General features: G+C 43.9%; 1 protein-coding gene across 1 annotated transcript in view; it reads right to left on the bottom strand.

Annotated features, from left to right (window-relative positions):
* LOC137653400 (DNA helicase MCM9-like) overlaps positions 1-18,220 on the bottom strand; it is a 524,132-nt gene extending 505,912 nt beyond the window's left edge. The window contains exon 1 of the mRNA XM_068386747.1: positions 18,089-18,220. The gene's annotated coding sequence lies outside the window, so the exon portion shown is untranslated. The remainder of the gene's footprint in view (positions 1-18,088) is intronic.
* Positions 18,221-18,904: the final 684 nt, after the last annotated feature.

The following is an 18,904-nucleotide window of genomic DNA, read 5'->3' as shown; positions in this document are numbered from 1 at the left end:
GACTCTATCGGCGAGAGCCTGGATAGAGCGCCCACCGTCACATTGCAGAACCCTTTTATGTGAACAGCTGATAAGTGCCATCGCTTTTTTTCCACTAAGCGGAAGATGGCCAACATCACTTGGTTGATTTGGGGTGATCTCGAACCTTGACGATTCAAACACCTCACTATCACCTCGCTGTCCAGAGTCAGTCTTATGTGGACTGAATGGCGAGGAGACAGTTTCTTCAGCGTGAGAAAGACTGCCATGGCTTCCAAAATGTTAATGTGGAAGGTCTTGAATAGAGAGGACCAAGTCCTTTGGACTTTCCGTTGGTGAGAGTGACCTCCCCATCCTTCGTTTGATGCGTCCGTATGGATGATGACTGAAGGTAGAGTTGGTTATAAGGGTACAGACCTCTTCAGATTCTTTGCCTTCGACCATGGCTTGAGAAGTGATCGTAGTCGAGTCGGTATCGGTCTCCTTAGATCTCTTAGAGCGTTTGATGCGTATCTTCTCCAGACTCCTGATGCAACTTTTAGCTGTGCTCTTAGCACTGGGTCTGTCACTGATGCAAACTGATGGGAGCCCAGTACTCTCTCCTGTTGGTGCCTTGATATCCTGTCGGATTTCAGTAGTCTCTTGACAGATCCCGCTATCTCTCTCCTCCTCCCTAGTGGAATGGATAGATGGTGTGACTTTAAGTTCCAATGTATTCCCAGCCATTGAAACTCCTGAGCGGGAGATAATCGAGACTCTTTGACGCTGATCTTGAATCCCAGATGTTCCAGGAACTGGATCACTTTTTTGGATGCTTACATGCATTCCGTCTCGGATGCTGCCCACACCAGCCAATCGTCCAGGTAGGCCACCACCTGGACACGTTCTAGGCGTAGTTGTTGAATAACTGCATCTGCAAGCTTTGTAAAGATCCTTAGGGCTATATTTAGTCCGAAGGGCATGGCTCTGAAGACGTATTTCTTCTTATGTAGCCTGAATCCTAGGTAGGAGGAGAGTGGGCGATTGATTGGAATATGCCAATAGGCATCTGCCATGTCTATCGTGATTGTGTGCGCCCGTTTTGGCAGCAGGGTCCTTATGTGTTGAAGGGTTAACATCCTGAACTTGTTGCTTTCTATGAACTTGTTGAGTGGCGACAGGTCCAGAATGACTTTGAGTTTGCCCGAGTCCTTCTTGGGAACACAAAACAGCCTTCCTTGGAATTTGATGGACTTAGCCCTCCTTATCAACCGTTTGCTCAAGAGTTCTCGGGTATATTCTTCCAGGACGGAGGTAGTGTTGGGAGAATTGAGGAAATGATGGTGGAGCTGTCTTCCAGCTCCAACCTAGTCCGTTCTTGATTAGGCTGTGGGCCCAGGGATCGAAGGTCCAGCGATTCCAAAATCTATGGAGTCTTCCTCCTCCCAGAAGCATCTCATTGCTTCGGTTGTCCGGAGGACTGGCCTCCTTGACTGCGTCCTCCCGTACCCACTCTTCCTCTTGAGGGCTGTCTAAAGGAGCCTCTATTCGACCCTCTACCTTTAGGGCGAAAGGTAGTGGTCTGCCTCTCATAGGCAGGAGTAAAGGCTGGTGACTGGGCCACCATCTGCTGAGACTCCATCTGGTAGGTGGTTTGGGTTTGTGCCACCATCTGGGGCACCGCGGTCATTTGAACTGCAGGAAGTTGTTGTTGTTGTTTCCTGATAGGGTGAGAGGGCAACCTAGGTCTCTTCGTCTTCCTTTTTGGTTGGGAACCCTCATCCGGGGAAGACTTCTTCTTCGCCGACATGCCCCAATTTTGGAGAAGATTCCTGTTCTCCATGGCAGCCTTGTCAACTACTTCTTTGACCACTTCACTCGGGAAGAGGTCTTTTCCCCAGATATTGGAAGCTATCAGCTTCCTGGGTTCGTGTTTCACCGCAGCTGAAGCAAACACGAACTCCCTACATGCTCGTCTGGCCCTAACAAAGCCATATTAGTCCTTGACCAGCGTTGCCAAGTGTGATTTGGCCACAACCATGAACATGTCTGGGGATCTATTATCGCTTGCCATTGCCTCCAAGGTAATCTGGAGGGCCAGGGATGCGGCAAGCCTTTCCTTTGTCTCTTGCTCCCCACGCAAGAGAAAGTCAGACAACTTAGGGAGGTTTTCGCTGAACTGGCGCCCAGCAATATCCGCCTCCCACTTCCCAACTGAGAAGGTAAGATGTATTTCCTTCCAGTCTTTGTCATCCGTAGGCAGAGCTAGGGATAAGGGTCTACACTCCTCAAGTGTAGGGCAAGATTTCCCAGCTTCTACTGCCTTCATAACTGCCTTCCTTTTTCCGCAAAGAGAAAGGCTAGTTTAGCTGGAGCAAGAAAAGAAGGGTGTTTCTTGCTCAGGGTTGGCACTTTTAAATTAGTGAACCCCTGTCTTTCAGACTACTTGCCATCAAAGCTTGAGCTTTCCCATGGTCAAGAACTATGACCTCTTTCGGCTCTGTCTCCTCCTTGGACACAGGTTCCGCCTTCAGACGGATGAAGCACTCTGGGTAAGACTCAAAGATGGGCCAAAAGTCGACATCCTCGATGAGGACGGCTCCCAGCTTCTCTGAAATAAAGATCTTCCTGTTTGTAATTGGCATGTACTCTGCATGCCTCCAAGGGTTTACTTCAGAACAAGAAGGAAGATCCTTCACATTGAGTCTCTTCTGAGACCCACAGGACGATACGAGATGGTCCATCCTTCTCCTCAGATCAGCGTCCCTTACTTCGTTTTGCTTACGAAGAGTCTCCATCATCGCCATGAGACTAGCCAAGGCTTTTCCCATTTTGTCAGATGGAGGAGCAGAAGATGTAGAGGGCACTGGTCCTGGGGCCGGAACCGACGAAACGGACTCCGATTGGACGTCATCCTCTTCAGTCTCGGGAGCCAAGGTAGAATCCTCTTCCAGACCTTCCGCAAGAAGGTCTTTCTCAGTGTCCTCCGACACCTATGACATACTCTCATCTAGGTGGATATCCTTCATCGCATCAGAGACATACGTATCTAAGGAAACCTGGACGCAAGGGATCTCAGGTTGAGGCTGTGGTATAATGGCATCCGCAGTTGCCTTAGGGAACAGATAGGCTCGCATCTGTTCATTCAGAAGGTAAGGCCCTGTGGCAATCTTCTGGAAGCCACGAACTCATCTGCGCAACTTACTCCGTGCTGCATCCCTTGACTCCGCTGTCTTGGGGTCATCAAAAGCCTCAGTAACCAAGGCTTTGCATACATTGCAGTCCTGGGGGTTCCAGTACTCATGAGACCCCTTGGTGATGGAACAGAGAGAGTGCGCCCTGCACTCTACATGGCCGCAGAATTCATTGCTCCTCACGTTGCAAAAGACTCGCAGGCACTTGGGATGGTCCTCTTGTAAAGAGAGGAAAACTAAATGAGTATGCGGTAGTTCATCTCACCTGATAAACTATATGAATATTATTATTTTTACATATTTATTGCAAAAGCCTAGGATAGACAAGCTAGAAAAGAATTAGGAAAGACACATACTTGTGTTTCGTGTCCAGCCTATTGCTGTAACCTCCCCCAAAATTAGAACCTAAAGTTTTCCTATTCAGGAAACCCAATGGAAGAGTTCTAACCTCTAAGGATAGATAAGTGTAACTTAACACTGACTTTCCAAAGATTTTAATAATGAGGGTAATTTGTAACTGATCATCTATCAGTATGTGGAAAGAAATCTTTTCCCCTATATAATATGGTGTCAACAATAGACTGCATGGATACACAGGGTATGTTGGGAAATTAACTACTGTATAATTTATGCAATAGTTTTCTGTCTGCAGTATGATCTATACTGCAAATATACTGGCTAATGTATAGTCATATACTGTAGTTCTAGCCGGCAAAATACCGGCAAGCCTAGCACCTGGCGGCACAATCCAGCCAGCGTCTTGCCGGCTAGGGTGGTGGCCGGCAGCATCTATCCGGCCGGCACCCGCCAGCCAAGTTAACCCTGCCGGAGGCTTGCCGGCTGCCGGCCTACTAATACAGCCGGCACCTTGCCGGCTGGGGTAGTGGCCGGCAGCATCAACCTGGCCGGCACCTGCCTGCCAAGCCAGTTCTGCCGGTGGCTCACCGGTTGCCGGCGCACTGGTCGCCGGCTGGGGTAGTGGCCGGCAGCATCAACCTGGCCGGCCACTGCCTGCTAGGTTAGTACCTGGCGGTACTAGCCGATAGAGAGAGAGAAAGCAAGGAGTGAAGGGTGCCTTATTGAATGTGTATCAACAGTAAATAAGGATGTAAGTGCTCAGTCTTACTGCCTTCCTCCAGAATGAGGGTTCAAATGGAAGGGGAGAATGCATCATTCAGGCTTCCACTCAAACACAAACCATTGCCGGTCCCTGCCGGCCACTGGTATGTGAATGGTAGTCCACGAGAGGACTGAAGAACACTCTACAGTAAAGGGGTCTCCTGCCGACAGCCGGCCCAGCCGGCACAGCCTTCCCGGACCCTTGCGTCCATAAGGGAAAGCTGAGCGACTAAGCTACTACAAGTAGGAGCACCGGCCGGCCCCACAACCTGACGGCAAGCGGTGAGATTGTAGGACGACGGCCAAAGGGTTGCGATGGCTAGGCCATCACTAAAGGACAAAGGGGGGAGGGAAAAGGATCCTGTATGAGGTGTGGAAGGGGCCGTCAGGGTTGCTGGTCCATCCAGACCTTTAAGAAACTCTGTTTCAGTATCGGCGCCATCCTAGGCGGCTGGAGAATATCTATTCTCCAGCCTAGGGTCTGCCAATACAGTTAAGGGGCCGGCAACAAGCTTGCCGCCTCCTCTCAACAAGAGAGAAACAGAGTTCCAGTGCCGGCACCATCCTAGGCGGCAGAAGAATATCTATTCTTCAGCCTAGGGTCTGCGAGCACAGGACTAGTTTACTAGACCGCAGGGAGAAAGTGGCGGCATCATACAACCACTTTAGGTGCGGCCTAGGGAGATCTAGCCGCCTATGCCAGCAGCCTAGTCCGACAGGGGAATGACTATTCACCCTGCCGGCCAACTGCCGACACAAGACTATATACTCTGAGGTTCTGACCGAAACCCAAAACCTGCTATCTGCGGCTAAGAGAAGGGACAGAAAACCCTAGCCTAGTCATGCCTGAATGAAAACTCTAGGCACGACCAACTAGGGTTGTAGCCAAAGGCTACGCTCAGAGGGAAGGATGGATTACCCTTAAATCTCCACTGGAGACGAGTATCATTTTATATAATAATTCTAGGAGATATCTATCTCCTCCTGAATCGATAAAACGATACACGAGGGTAACAGGGGAACATATATGAAAGTATACGAAAGCCACTAGACTAGTAGCCTAGTGGCGGGTGAGAATCGACTACCTTAATTGCCGAAACTCTCGTAGACGACCTCAGAAGAGGAAAATTTATATGCAATCAATGTACCTTACACTTATAAATTGCCTAAATAGCTCCATTTAATTGTAATAACACTAGGAATATCTATTATATCATGCATGAAAATAAACTAAAACGCCTAGGCTAGGAAGCCTAGCGCAAGCAAAGTTGGGTTACCTAAATTGTCGAAACTATTACGAATACAATCGGTATAATATAATTAACTCCTAGCAATGAAGACTGAATAGCTATTAAATATTCATGCTATTTATGCCGGGAAAGTCGTTCAGGCTAACTAAATAACTCATGCGTAATGAACGACAGCGCCCATGACGCCTCTGGTTCAGGCAAAAGCTCTCTCACTTAATTTAACCTAATTTCACTGTGAGGTAAGAGCTAAAATTTATACAATGTAAAGATCAAATACTCAACTTTGCAGAGGCAGAAGAGGCTGGAGATTGCATGATAAATCCAACGAGATAAGCGTAAACACGAGAGCGAAGAGGAAAATCACCGAGCTTGTAGCGCTGCACTTATAGGAATAAAACATGGCGGCAACAATGGTGCCATCTACACACTCAAGGTAGTAACGGAGGAAGGGTACCTTGATAACGGCTCCCCTTCTATTTTTGCCACTTTCCCCCTCAAAGCGAAAATGCTATTCGGGGTGAAGATTGCTATGTGTCGTATCAAGATATGCGTCCCCTGATATTAAGTGATATCCTCGAGAGAAATTTTAAGGATATTCGCGCCAGGAGTTAGAATTCTGGAGACCTAAAGGTAAATTCTCTGGGAATATCACTGTAGTCAAATATACCCTAGGAAGCTACTTATAGGAACCTTCCATCAGGACGACATGGCCTGAGCCCAAAAAAACATGTTTTGTTAACAGTAGGGTGTAGAACGACATAACAATAAATAAGAAAATACTGTTACAGTTTTGGAATAACAAGTGCTGGTATCTTCCTCATTTAATAAACATAGGTTGTGGTCATTTATTATTTGTTCAACCTTGGAACCATTTGCATCAATGCAAAGACAATTGATGTCCCAAAGAGGGCTATGGTTATTGAAGTTTTCTATAAACCCCTTCGCTTCAATGATGTAGAATACGTCAAAACATGCCTGGTAATAAACACCGTGACGTTGGGATACGTCACCTTCATTATTATTATTACTATTATTATTATCATTATTATTAACAGATCTATTTTTGGGTGAGATAGCCATGTCGTCCTGATGTTAGGTTCCTATAGGTAGCTTTCTAAGGGATATTTGGCTACAGTGATATTCCCAGAGAATTAACCTTTACGTCTCCAGAATTCTAACTCCTGGCGCGAATATCCTTAAAATTTCTCTAAAGGATGTCCCATAATATCAGGGGACGTATATCTTGATACGACACATAGCAATCTTCACCCTGAACAGCGTTTTCGTTTCGAGGGGGAAGAGTGGCAATTTAGGAAGGGGAGCCGTTATCAAGGTTACCCTTCCTCCCATACTACTACGAGTATCTAGATGGCACTGTATCCAAGATGGCGCTTATTCCTTGTAGCATTGAGCATGATGCTACAGATATAGTAATTTCGGGAGGGATCCTGCAAAGGCCTTTTCTATAGAAAAGGAGGGCAGGTCCATCAGAACAACATGGCTATCTCACCCAAAAATAGATTTTTTGCTTCACTCAAAATCCGTTTTTTGGGCTCAAGCCATGTCGTCCTGATGGAAGTTTACCAGAATATTACTAGAAAGTACTGTATCTGTGGATTTTCATAGGTGCCTTAACCTTGGGACAAATTTTCTATGGTCATCCGGACCATTGAAACAAATGACGTTACAGTTATCCGTCATTACCGCTAATCATGAACAATGTTAGTGCTTCCTGCCCCCTGCAGGGAAGAGTCATACTAGACAGTAGAAAAGGGGTCTCAAGGTTTGCATGTATGGTATGAACAAACATAAGTATCAACTAGATATACAAAAGTCTCACGGTTTGTATATGTTGTCGGAACGACTAAGTATCAACTATATCCATTATTTGTAAGCATACAATCATATGAGGTTTACTTACTTAAATAATTGCATGCCGAAAAAAGACGCAATAACACTCTAATGGACATTTATTTCAAATAAATGACCAAATGAAAAAACGAGTGTAACGTGTTAAGAGAATCAAACGTACAACGTATACAAACAATATTTTCCTCCCTAAAAGAGAAGAAATGATGAGTAATACTCTAAATTTGAAAATTTTTGATAAAATTTTCTATAATTTTCTGTAAATGTTGTATACTATCAACACTGTGTACTAAGTACACAAGGCACAAGTGTTATCTGTATAATTCCACACCTGAGATTTTGAACAGTCTTAGTATAACCGTGGTGACACTCACTTGAAATGTATCGCACAGGAAGTGTCAACACCTTTTCACCCTAATTGATAGTCCCAATCAATTAACTGTTCATCGCAGCACTAGACAAGTTTTAATACACTACCTGCCGCCACCCATAATGCTTCAGTTCGTGGACTTGCTTTGCGTAGAGTTTGTAGAACACTCTGGATGACTTCCATCCAGTATATGAGCGAAGACGCTCAAAGTCCATATACTGAAAAAAGTTCAGTGATGAAGAAATTTTTCTCGGATCATGATCTACGAGTGTACTGTCAGGATCCGCTCTGCGAATGAAGTAGGTGAGCTTCGCCCTCAGTTGTTTTAGGGATAAGTTTGATCCTGAAGTTTCTCCTTTGAAGAGCTGTCCTCCCCTGAAGTCTGAAGTTCTATGAAGATAGACCTTTAGACACTCTACTGGACACAGAGAGACATCTTCCATTAGAGGGCAGATTCTCCAGGGACCCCATCTCTTAGTGGGCAGCTCGTTCTTGGCGAGAAAGGTTGGATCAGGAAAGAGATTCAGTTCTCCCACTTCTGTGAACTGAATGTGGCCCTCATTTCTTGATAGGGCTATTTCACTAACTCTAGCCCCTGAGGCTATACAAACAGGAAAATAACCTTCTGGGTTAGATCCTTGAGAGAACAATCTTAATTGTTCACAGATGAAGCATAATGTAGGACCTTGTCCAAGGACCATGAAATGGGCTTCGGAGGAATTTCAGGCCTAAGTCTAGCGCATGCCTTTGGGATCTTGTTAAAGATTTCGTTCGTCAGGTCCAATTGAAAGGCGTATAGAAGAGGTGTAGTAAGTGCTAACTTGCACGTAGTTATCGTGTTGGCTGCCAGACCTTGTTCATGAAGGTTGATAAAGAAGGAAAGACAGAAGTCTATTGAAATTTCTTTCGGTCATTTTGCTTTAACAAAAGCAACCCACTTTTTCCAAGATGATTCATATTGTCTTCTAGTTGACTTAGACTTGTATTCTTCTAGGAAGTCTATACTGCCTTTTGAGATCCCAAATCTTTTCTTAACCGCTAAGGCGAGAAAATCATGAGATGAAGGTTTTGGGTTTTCTGTGATGAAGCGAAGACAGTCGACTTCTGAACCCGTTGAGATAGTGCTGGGTTCGGTAAAAGGGCCGGCCTCAGTCTCAGTTCCATCACTAGAGGGAACCAGTTGCTCTTGGGCCACTTGGGGGCCACTAGAGCTGCCATTCCCTGGAAGGATCTCAGCTTGTTGAGGACCTTCAGCAGGATATTGGATGGCAGGAACAGGAAAATCCGGGTCCACTCGTTCCAACCTAGGGACATGGCGTCCGTTGTCTCCTCTAGAGGGGTCTCGTATGGGGCTACATATCGAGGTAGTTTCTTGATGTCGCTCGTCGCGAAGAAGTCGATCTGTAGTTCCGGGACTTGTCCAAGATGGAGAGAATGAGTCTGCGTCTGGGGACCATTCTGACTCTATCGGCTTGAGCCTTGATAGAGCGTCTGCTGTCACATTGCGGAACCTTTGTAAGTGAACTGCTGATAGGTGCCATCTCTCTAGACAAAGAATGGCTAATATCACATGGTTGGTATGGGACAATCTCGAGCCTTGTCGGTTCAGACATCACACTATCACTTCGCTGTCCAAGATCAGCCTGATGTGGTTTGATCTGCGAGAGAGGAGAATTTTCCCAACGTCAAGAGGACTGCTATGGCTTCAAAAATGTCGATGAGAAAGGCCTTGAACAGAGATGATCAAGTCCCTTGGACTTTCCTTTGATGGGAGTAAACTCCCCATTCTTCCGTCGAGGCATCAATGGGGATGGTCATTGACGGCAGAGGTGGTTACAAGGGCAAGGTCCTCATTAGGCTCTTGGCCTTCGACCACGGGTTGAGAAGTGATCGTAGTAAGGCCAGTATTGGTCATTTTAGATCTCTTCGAACGTTTGAAGCGTATCTTCTCCAGACTCCTGATGCATCTTTCAGCTGTGCTCTTCGCACTGGGTCTGTTACTGCTGCGAACTGGAGAGAGCCCTGTACTCTTTCCTGTTGGCATCTTGAAATCCTGTCGGATTTCAGTAGTCTCTTGACAGTCTCTACGATCTCCCTCCTCTTCCCTGAGGGAATGGAGGGATGGTGTGACCTTAGGTTCCAATGGATTTCCAGCCATTGAAACCCTTAAGCTGGAGAGAATCGAGACTTCTTGAAGTTGATCTTGCATCCAGGATGTTCCGGGAACTGGATCACTTCTTTGGATGCTTGCAGACAAGCTGTTTCGGATGCTGCCCGCACCAGCCAGTCGTCAAGGTATGCTGCTACCTGAAGACCTTCTAGGCGTAGTTGTTGCATGACTGCGTCTGCAAGTTTCATGAAGATACTTGGGGCTATATTTAGTCTGAAGGGTATGGCTCTGAAAACATACTTTATCTTATGAACTTGAATCCTAGGTAGGAGGAGAGGGGGCGACTGACTAGAAGGTGCCAATAGGCATCTGTCAGGTCTATCGAGACTGCAAACGCCCCTTTTTGTAACAGGATCCTTATATGTTGAAAGATTAACAACCTGAACTTGCTGTTTTCTATGAACTTGTTGAATGGCGACAAGTCCAGAATAACTCTGAGTTTGTCTGAGTCCTTCTTGGGAACACAAAAAAGCCTTCCCTGGAATTTGATGGATTTTGCTTTCCTTATTACCTGTATATTCTTCTAATGCGGGGCTGGAGTGCTGGAAGAATTGAGGAAATGATGGTGGAGACTTGTTCCCTTTCCATCCTAGTTCAATCTTGATCAGGCCATGGGCCCAAGGATCGAAGGACCAACTATCCTTAAATTGTTGGAGCCTCCCTCCTACCGGAAGCATCTCTTTGCTTCGATTGACCGGAGGGCTTACATCCTCGACCGCGTCCTCCCCTACCTCTTGAGGGATGTCTAGAGGAGCCTCGTCTGGATCCTTTACCTTTCAACCGAAAGGTAGCGGTCTGCCTCTCAAACCCGGGGTTGAATGCTGGTGACTGAGCGACCAGCTGTTGAAGCACCACTTGGAAGGTGGTCTGTGTTTGGGCCACCACTTGAAGCACCGCAGTCATAGTAACTGAGGGATGTTGTTGAGCAGGCCGAGGGAGAAGTCTAGACTTCTTCGTCTTCGTTTTAGGTTGGGGACCCGCATCCGGGAAAGAATTCCTCTTTGAAGAGATGCCCCTCTTTTGGAGAAGGTTCCTATTCTCTATGATGGCCTTCTCGACTACCTCTTTGACTACTTTGTTCGGGAAGAGGTCTTTACCCCAGATATTAAAAGATATCAGCTTCCTGGGTTCATGTTTCACTGTTGCAGCAGCAAACACGAACTCTCTACAGGCTCTCCTAGCCTTCATGAAAGCATACAGGTCCTTTACTAGGGTGGTCATATGTATTTTGGCAAGGACCATGAGCATGTCTGGGGTACTTCATTGGCCTGCACACATCTCTATGCGGTTTTGTACGGATAAAGATGCCGCAAGTCTCTCCTTCATCTCTTGTTCCTTGCGCAAGAAAAAGTCAGAAAGTTTAGGGAGATTCTCGCTAAACTGTCGTCCATGCGATGTCTGCGTCCAGTTTCCCTACTGAGAAGGTTAGATGGACTTCCTTCCATTCCTTCTCTTGCATGGGCAAGGCTAACGACAGAGGCCTGCACTCCTCTGGTGCAGGGCATGGTTTGCCTGCCTCCACTGCCTTGGCAACAGATTTAATGCCTTCAACGTAAAGGGGAAGGCTATTAAAGCAGGAGCAAGAAAGGTAAGGTGTTTCTAGCTCAAGGCGGACACTTTTGAAACCGAATAGCCCGCCTTTCTCAGGCTACTTGACAAGAGAGCCTGTGCCTTATCGTGGTAGAAAACCATGACCACCTTCGGTTCCGTCTCCTCTTTTGGCATTGGTTCATGCTTCAGTCGAATGAATCAATCAGGGTAAGCGTTAAAGCTTGGCCAAAACTGGATGTCGTCTAAGGGGACGGCTCCCATCTTCTCCGAGATGTAGAGTTTGCCGTTCGTAATCGGCATAAACTCCGCATACCTCCAGGGATTGGTTTTGGAGCAGGTTGGGAGGTCTAGTACTCTGGGTCGCTTGTATGACCCTCGGGAGGCGATAAGTGGATCTTCACGGAGCTCTCTCTCGAATCTTTCTTCCCTTGCTTCACCTTGTTTGCAAATGTCCTCCATTAAAGCCGTAAGATGGGCCAGTGCCTGGCTCATGTTGTCCAATGGAGGGGTAGAAGCTGAAGATGGTAACGAGGGTAACGGCTCCGGTGCCGGCACAGACGTAAGGAACTCCGACTCGACATCGTCATCTTCTTCCGGAGGTAGAGTAGATTCCTCCTCGGGATCATCCTTTAAAAGATCCTTTTTATTGTCCATAGACACTTCCGACATCCTTTCCTCCTGGTGGATGTCCATACTTTGCAACGCCTCACTGACATCCTACTTATGTAGGAGCCCGGCCGGCACTGCAACTTACCCTGCAAGCGGTGAGATTGCAGGACAACGGCCACAGGAATGCGATGGCTAAGTCATCGCTAAAGGAGAGGGGGGGAGGGAAAAGGGTCCTGTATCAAGTGTAGAAGAAGGCGGCAGGATTGCCGCCACTTCCACACATGAGTGAAACAATGTTTCAGTATTGGCGCCATCCTAGGTGTCAGAAGGATAACTATTCTTCAGCCTAGAGTCTGCCGAATCTATCAAGTGCAGAAGAAGGCGGCAGGATTGCCGCCGCCTCCACACCAGAGAGAAACAATGTTTCAGTATCGGCGACATTCTAGGTGGCAGAAGAATACTATTCTTCAGCCTAGGGTCTGCCGACACAGGACTAGTCTTCTAGACCGCAGGGGAGAAGGTGGCGGCCTCATACTACGACTTCAGGTGTGGCCTAGGAAGGCTTAGCCTCCTATGCCGTCAGTTGTAAGCCAGCAGGGGAGTGACTACTCACCCTGCTGCTCTGCCGCCAGCAGAAAGACTGAATACTCTGAGGTTCTGTCGAAAACTAAAGCTGGGATCTCGCCGGCAAAGGTGGGAGACAAAAACCCTAGCCTAGTCAAGCCGAAGTGAACTACTCTATGGCAAGACCAGATAGGGTTGTCGCCTATGGCGGCTCTCAGAGGGAAGGAGGGATTACCCTTAAAACCTCCACAGGAGACAAGTATCGAGTTATATAATTCTAGGAGATGTACTAGCTCCCGATGAATTGATAAAACAATACACGAGGGTAAACAGGGATAATGTCAGAAAGTATACTATAGCGTATAGGCTAGGTAGCCTAGCGCGAGACGAGATCTCGGTTACCTAAATCGCCGAAACTCTAAAGTATACGATCGGCAAAAGAAGAGGAAATTGTGCATAAAATATATATCTTTACTAGTATAATTGTGCCTAAATAGCTTTAATATGTTACTAATGCTATTACAACTGGGAAAGTCGTTCTGCTAACTAAATAGCACATGCATAACGAACGACAGCGCCCATGGCGCCTCCGGTGACAGGCCTAGCTCCTTAAGACAATAAATTACTCTAATTTCACTGTGAAGCAGGAGCTAAAGATTATACAATGTAAAGAATCAATACTCAATTTTCCCGAGGCGAAAGAAGCTCGAGATTGCATAATAAATCCTCACAAAAGCGATCAAAAACGTTAGATCAACAGGGAACACCACCGTGCGAAATCGCTACAAAAATAGGAATAAGCGCCATCTAGATACTCGTAGTAGTACGGGAGGAAGGGTAACCTTGATAACGGCTCCCCTTCTATTTTTGCCACTCTTCCCCCTCGAAACGAAAACGCTATTCGGGGTGAAGATTGCTATGTGTCGTATCAAGATATACATCCCCTGATATCATGCGATATCCTTAAGAGAAATTTTAAGGATATTCACACCAGGGAGTTAGAATTCTGGAGACCTAAAGGTTAATTCTCTGGGAATATCACTGTAGCCAAATATCCCTTAGAAAGCTATCTATAGGAACCTTCCATCAGGACAACATGGCTTGAGCCCAAAAAACATTATTATGATTACAAGCTTAGCTACAAAAGAGTATAACACAAGGTTGTATGTCACACACAGTTCACACTCGGTAAATTTCACAAAAAATCTCCTCTCCCTAATATTAGCTCCCAAGGAGCTTAAATGGCTGGAGATGCTCCAGGACGGAATAAGTGAAGTCAGACATTTCAGCCAATAGTAGGCTGGGAGCTCATTATACGTCCATCCTCTGCATCAACATGCTACAAATCATTGCTGCTCTTGAGTTAATAATGCCAACCTCGTGTACTGCTTATGGATGTACTCAAAGATTCGACAAAAATTTAAATCCTACTACAGTAATACCTCGACATACGAGTGTCCCAACATATGAGAAATTTGAGATACGAGGAAAGTTTCGAGTAAATTTTTGCCCCGAGATAAGAGACAAATTTGAGATACGAGGATACGAGACGGTTCCCTATGCGGCCGCTAGGGGGCCGAGTGTGCGACAGGCTGCTCACGAGGACAGCATCGCTCGCTCTTTCTCATCAGATCTCCATTGCGTAAAGTTATCTCCGAGCATCAGCCTTAGCGTTTGCATTTTTTACGTGTTTTTTGCGTTAATCAGTACAGAATTAAATGAATGAGCAATGGGTCCAAAGCTGGCGAGTGCGAACAAGGGCAGTGAAAAGAAAAAGCGTATGATGACAATCGAGATAAAGCACGAAATAATCGTAAAACATTAGTAGTATACGAGTGACTGAGCTGGCTCGCCAATATGAGAGGGGTAAATCAACAATATGTATCATCCTCAAGCAGAAGGATGCTATAAGGAAGGAACTCAGAGACATGTTAGCAAAGTGGCAAAAGTTTTCTGATTTTATGGAAAAAGAGGCACCCGAACAAGTTGGCGTGTGGTCGTGCGTTAGCCTTCTGTGACGACACTTGTGTACGTAATTTGCGTAACATTTTGAAGGGGAGACAAAAGCAAACATCCCTAGATAGGTTCCTTTTAAAAAGGCCAGCAAAAAAGTGAAGGCGAAAGCGAGGCAAAAAGAGCCAAGCCGGAAGAAGAAAAGTAAAAAAAAATGAAAACAAAGTTAGAATTAAGTTTAGTGTAACGTAAGATTAACATTTATTTTTAATTGTGTGTACAGTAAGCTAATTTCATTTAAGTTAAATTTAAAGTTCAAGTTATGTTACGTAGTGTTACAAAAGTGTAGCGTACTGAACGTGTTGCCATCAAGTCTCTCTCCTCCCCTTTCTCTCTCTCTCCTCCTCCGCACACACCGCCGTTAGCCGCTACATTCTGTCTCGAAGGTAAGAACTCCATAATAATGTCACATTTTATAGTAGATCATAACCAGTACAAAGGTATTTGTTATTATGTGAGCGTACGTTGTGAATTAGAACAATCAAAACATTTTTCTATAGTAATATACTGTTTTTACGTGTTTTTTCAGAAGGATGGGAAAAGATTAATTTTTTTAGTGATGTTATATGGGAAAAATTGATCCGAGATACGAGCGAATTGACATACAAGCTCGGGTCCGGGAACGTATTAAGCTCGTATCTCAAGGTATTACTAAATTACATTTCATTGGTAATTGCTCAATTTTCAATGTAATGCTGTATAAAATTGTAAACAGAGAAAGAGTACTGAATGCTAGCAGCAGCAAGAATATTGGCTCTGCTGTCGAATTCATTAACATTATCACAACATGCACTATCAATATTGTCATTATTTATTGTGATTACTAATCATTATCGTTGTCATTATTATTTCTTCTACATCATTAATATCTTTGGTACGTTTGTTTTACAGTTTTCTAAAAGATGAGCCCCTTAGAAAGAAATGGGTTCGAGCTACGAGACGAAAAATCTTTGCTCCAACTACTAGTTCACGATTATGCTCTATGCACTTTGGTAGATCGCTAACAAATTTGAATCATTTCCTGCTCATCTCAAGAAGGAAGTGCTGTGTTAATTTGTTAAGGCAATGCTTGGCTAAGCTGCATTCATTGGGGATCAAAATTATCACTTTGACTTTTGATGGACTATCAACGAATGCTGCTATGTTCAAAGAGATTGGTTGCAGTCTAGATTCTGAAAATATAAAAGCTTCATTTCTTCATCCAGTGATGCAAGAGCAGATATTTATATTTTTTTGCCCATGCCATATGCTAAAGTTAATTGGAAATTCATTAGAGGAAGGAAACTTTATCAAGTGGGATTTCATTGAAAAATTACATAAGCTTCAAGAATACGAGGGTTTGCATTTGGGGAATACATTAAGAATGCAACATCTAGCATGGATTAAAAAAAATATGAATGTTAAACTTAGGGAGCAATGACTAAGTGGATTTGCTGCAAAATCAATGCAGTTTTGTCTTAATAACAATTCCATAGAGTTCAAGGGATGCGAAGAAATAATCAATTTCATTACCATTATAAATAGTTTGTTTGATGTGATGAATGCAAGGAATACATGCAGATGAGATTTAAAAAGACCAATACAAAAGAATAAAATTTTAGGTATGATTCTCAACAGCAAATTTACTTTTGAGAAACACATTAGGTCTGTGTCTTCTTCAATTGCATAAAAAATTGGGCTATTGAGAAAGTCTTAAGATTTTCGGTGACCAATCTATTCTGAAGAAATATTTTAATTTTTTCATTCTACCTTTTTTCGAGTATTGTTCTCCTGCCTGGTCTTCAGTTAATGGTTCTCATCTTAATTTGTTGGACAGGAACTTACGGTCTATTAAATTTCTTATTCATGATCTAGATATTACTCTCTGGTGCCGTCGTTCAATCAGTTCGTTATGCATGTTGCATAAGATTTTTCATAATTCTAATCATACTTTACATTCAGATCTTCCCAGATAGTTCCATCCTGTTCACAATACTGGGCATGCAGTTAATTCTAATAGTCGGGCCTTCTCCATCATGAGGTTCAATACTAGAGTATCCTAGAAGTTTTATTCCAGCTGTGACAAGTTGTGAAATGATCTTCCTAATCGGGTAGTTGAATCCGTAGAACCTCAAAAATTCAAACTTGCAGCAAATGTTTGCATGTTGAATAGGCTGACAAATCTTTTTTTAGTAGATACGCAAAATATCTGTTTTGATACTGCTACTGTTTTTAAAATATTTTATCTTGATTGTTCATTATTTCTCATATAGTTTATTTCGTTATTTCCTTTCCTCACTGGGTTATTTTTCCCTGTTGGAGACCTTGGACTTATAACATCTTGCTTTCCCAACTAGGATTGTAGGTTAGCTAGTGATAATAATAATAATAATAATAATAATAATAATAATAATAATAATAATAATAATACTGTAATAATAATAATAATGATAATAATAATAACAATAATAATAATAATGACCAAAAAGGAAAATTACTCACGAGACTCTTTGTGCCCAGGGGACACGATGGAAGAGGCGGTTGGCCTCAGCATCTGGATGCTCTCAAAATACCGAGAGGGAGACCAATCAGATGAGGAGGCCCTCACTTGTGAACGAGAGAGCTGCTCAACACCGGGCGGAGAAGCTAAGGACTTCATGCGCTGAACAAACTCAGTCTGAAGGTGTGCAACACAATCAGAAAGCTTAGAAGACTGACCTAAGACAGCTCCTTGGTTTTCCTCATGTTCCAGCACTAAGAGGCATGAGGAGGAAACCACGACCGGTAACTCTAAGGAGTACCAGTCTGAAACTGCTTTCATTCTACAAAGGGTGATGAGCAGATGCCGAGGGCTGCAGCTAAGGGCACAAGAAGCTCTGGTGGTTCACCCACCCCCAGAGTCTTGGAGGGGAAGACCGTCATCAACCCATGAGGAGGCAGGAATATGATCCCTTTGTGCCCTCAACTGATGTACCCTAAAAAAACCATTCCTCAACTGGGAGACCCGAAAGCCCCAAGGATGGCAAGAGTTGCCGTTTGCCTCCTTCAGTGGTGGGTGCAGTTCCATTGCTAGGGGTTCTACACCTAAGGGTTGTCCAGGGTCTCCTACGGAGTAGACACAACAGGGAGGGAGCACGATGCTGGAATAAAAAGTCACCTCCTGGATTCCATCATCTACTGAAACTCTCTCAAATAGAAAATATTAAAATAAAGGCCAGCTATATTAACAGGAGAAAGCCAAAAGCAACAGTGAAGTCAAATCACCATTGAGTGAGTCTGTGAGAGCGTGGTGCTTATCTACCCGCCCATTAAACTACCACCGCTACTTCACAGAAGTAATATTCTTATTTAATAAAGAGCAAAAGGTTTGTAGGAGGTGTAGGGATCAAACATTAATTTATATTAGACTATATAAAATCTATATACTGTAATACTATTGTACCTTTTATTCGAGCATGAACATTCCTTTTAAAAGAATGGATAGTTTCATCCTTTTCAAATCCATCAAAGAGTTTCCTGACAGCAAGAACCAGAGCTGCATCAACAACAGGCAAGAGTTTAACTGGTGATGCAAGAAGGGCTTCAGCAACTTCCACATACTCCTCAAAAAGAGTGAGGAAACTGTAAAAAGAAATTACAAACTGATTATAAAACCTAAATTATGATTATAAATTACTGCTGATGCTGCTATAAATTCAACATTCAAATTTTTCAAAATACTAATACTGCACATACAAATTATCAAATAAAGATAATAAGCTATTTGATCAATAATATCAATAAACTTCATACTAATAAAAAGAGTTGAATAAAATACTATAAACAATACTGTATTATTAAAGACAATTTACCTAGATAATTACCTCCATTTCAGAAGCAAATGTAAATCCTCTTATTTTACTTTTTTAGTGTGATATGACCAATAATAATATTTTAAGATTGGAAAGCATCCTCAAGCCATGATCACTCAATAATAGAGGCTGTTTTACTAAAAGTAATGACTCTATTTGTAAAGCTTAGGCACTATATATTCAACAAGATATGGAATGACAAAACTGAATTTTTTTACAAAATAGCCGAATATTCGGAGATTATTTTTCTAGAAGCCCACTTGCAATAGTTCATGTTGCATGAATTGCAGAGGAGGGACCCCTGGAAAATAGCCGAATATTCGGAGATTATTTTTCTAGAAGCCCAGTTGCAATAGTTCATGTTGCATGAATTGCAGAGGAGGGACCCCTGGAAAATAGCCGAATAT

Source organism: Palaemon carinicauda, chromosome 14, assembly GCF_036898095.1.
Source record: "Palaemon carinicauda isolate YSFRI2023 chromosome 14, ASM3689809v2, whole genome shotgun sequence".
Classification (NCBI taxonomy): Eukaryota; Metazoa; Arthropoda; class Malacostraca; order Decapoda; family Palaemonidae; genus Palaemon; species Palaemon carinicauda.
This window is presented reverse-complemented; position numbering and strand designations above follow the sequence as displayed.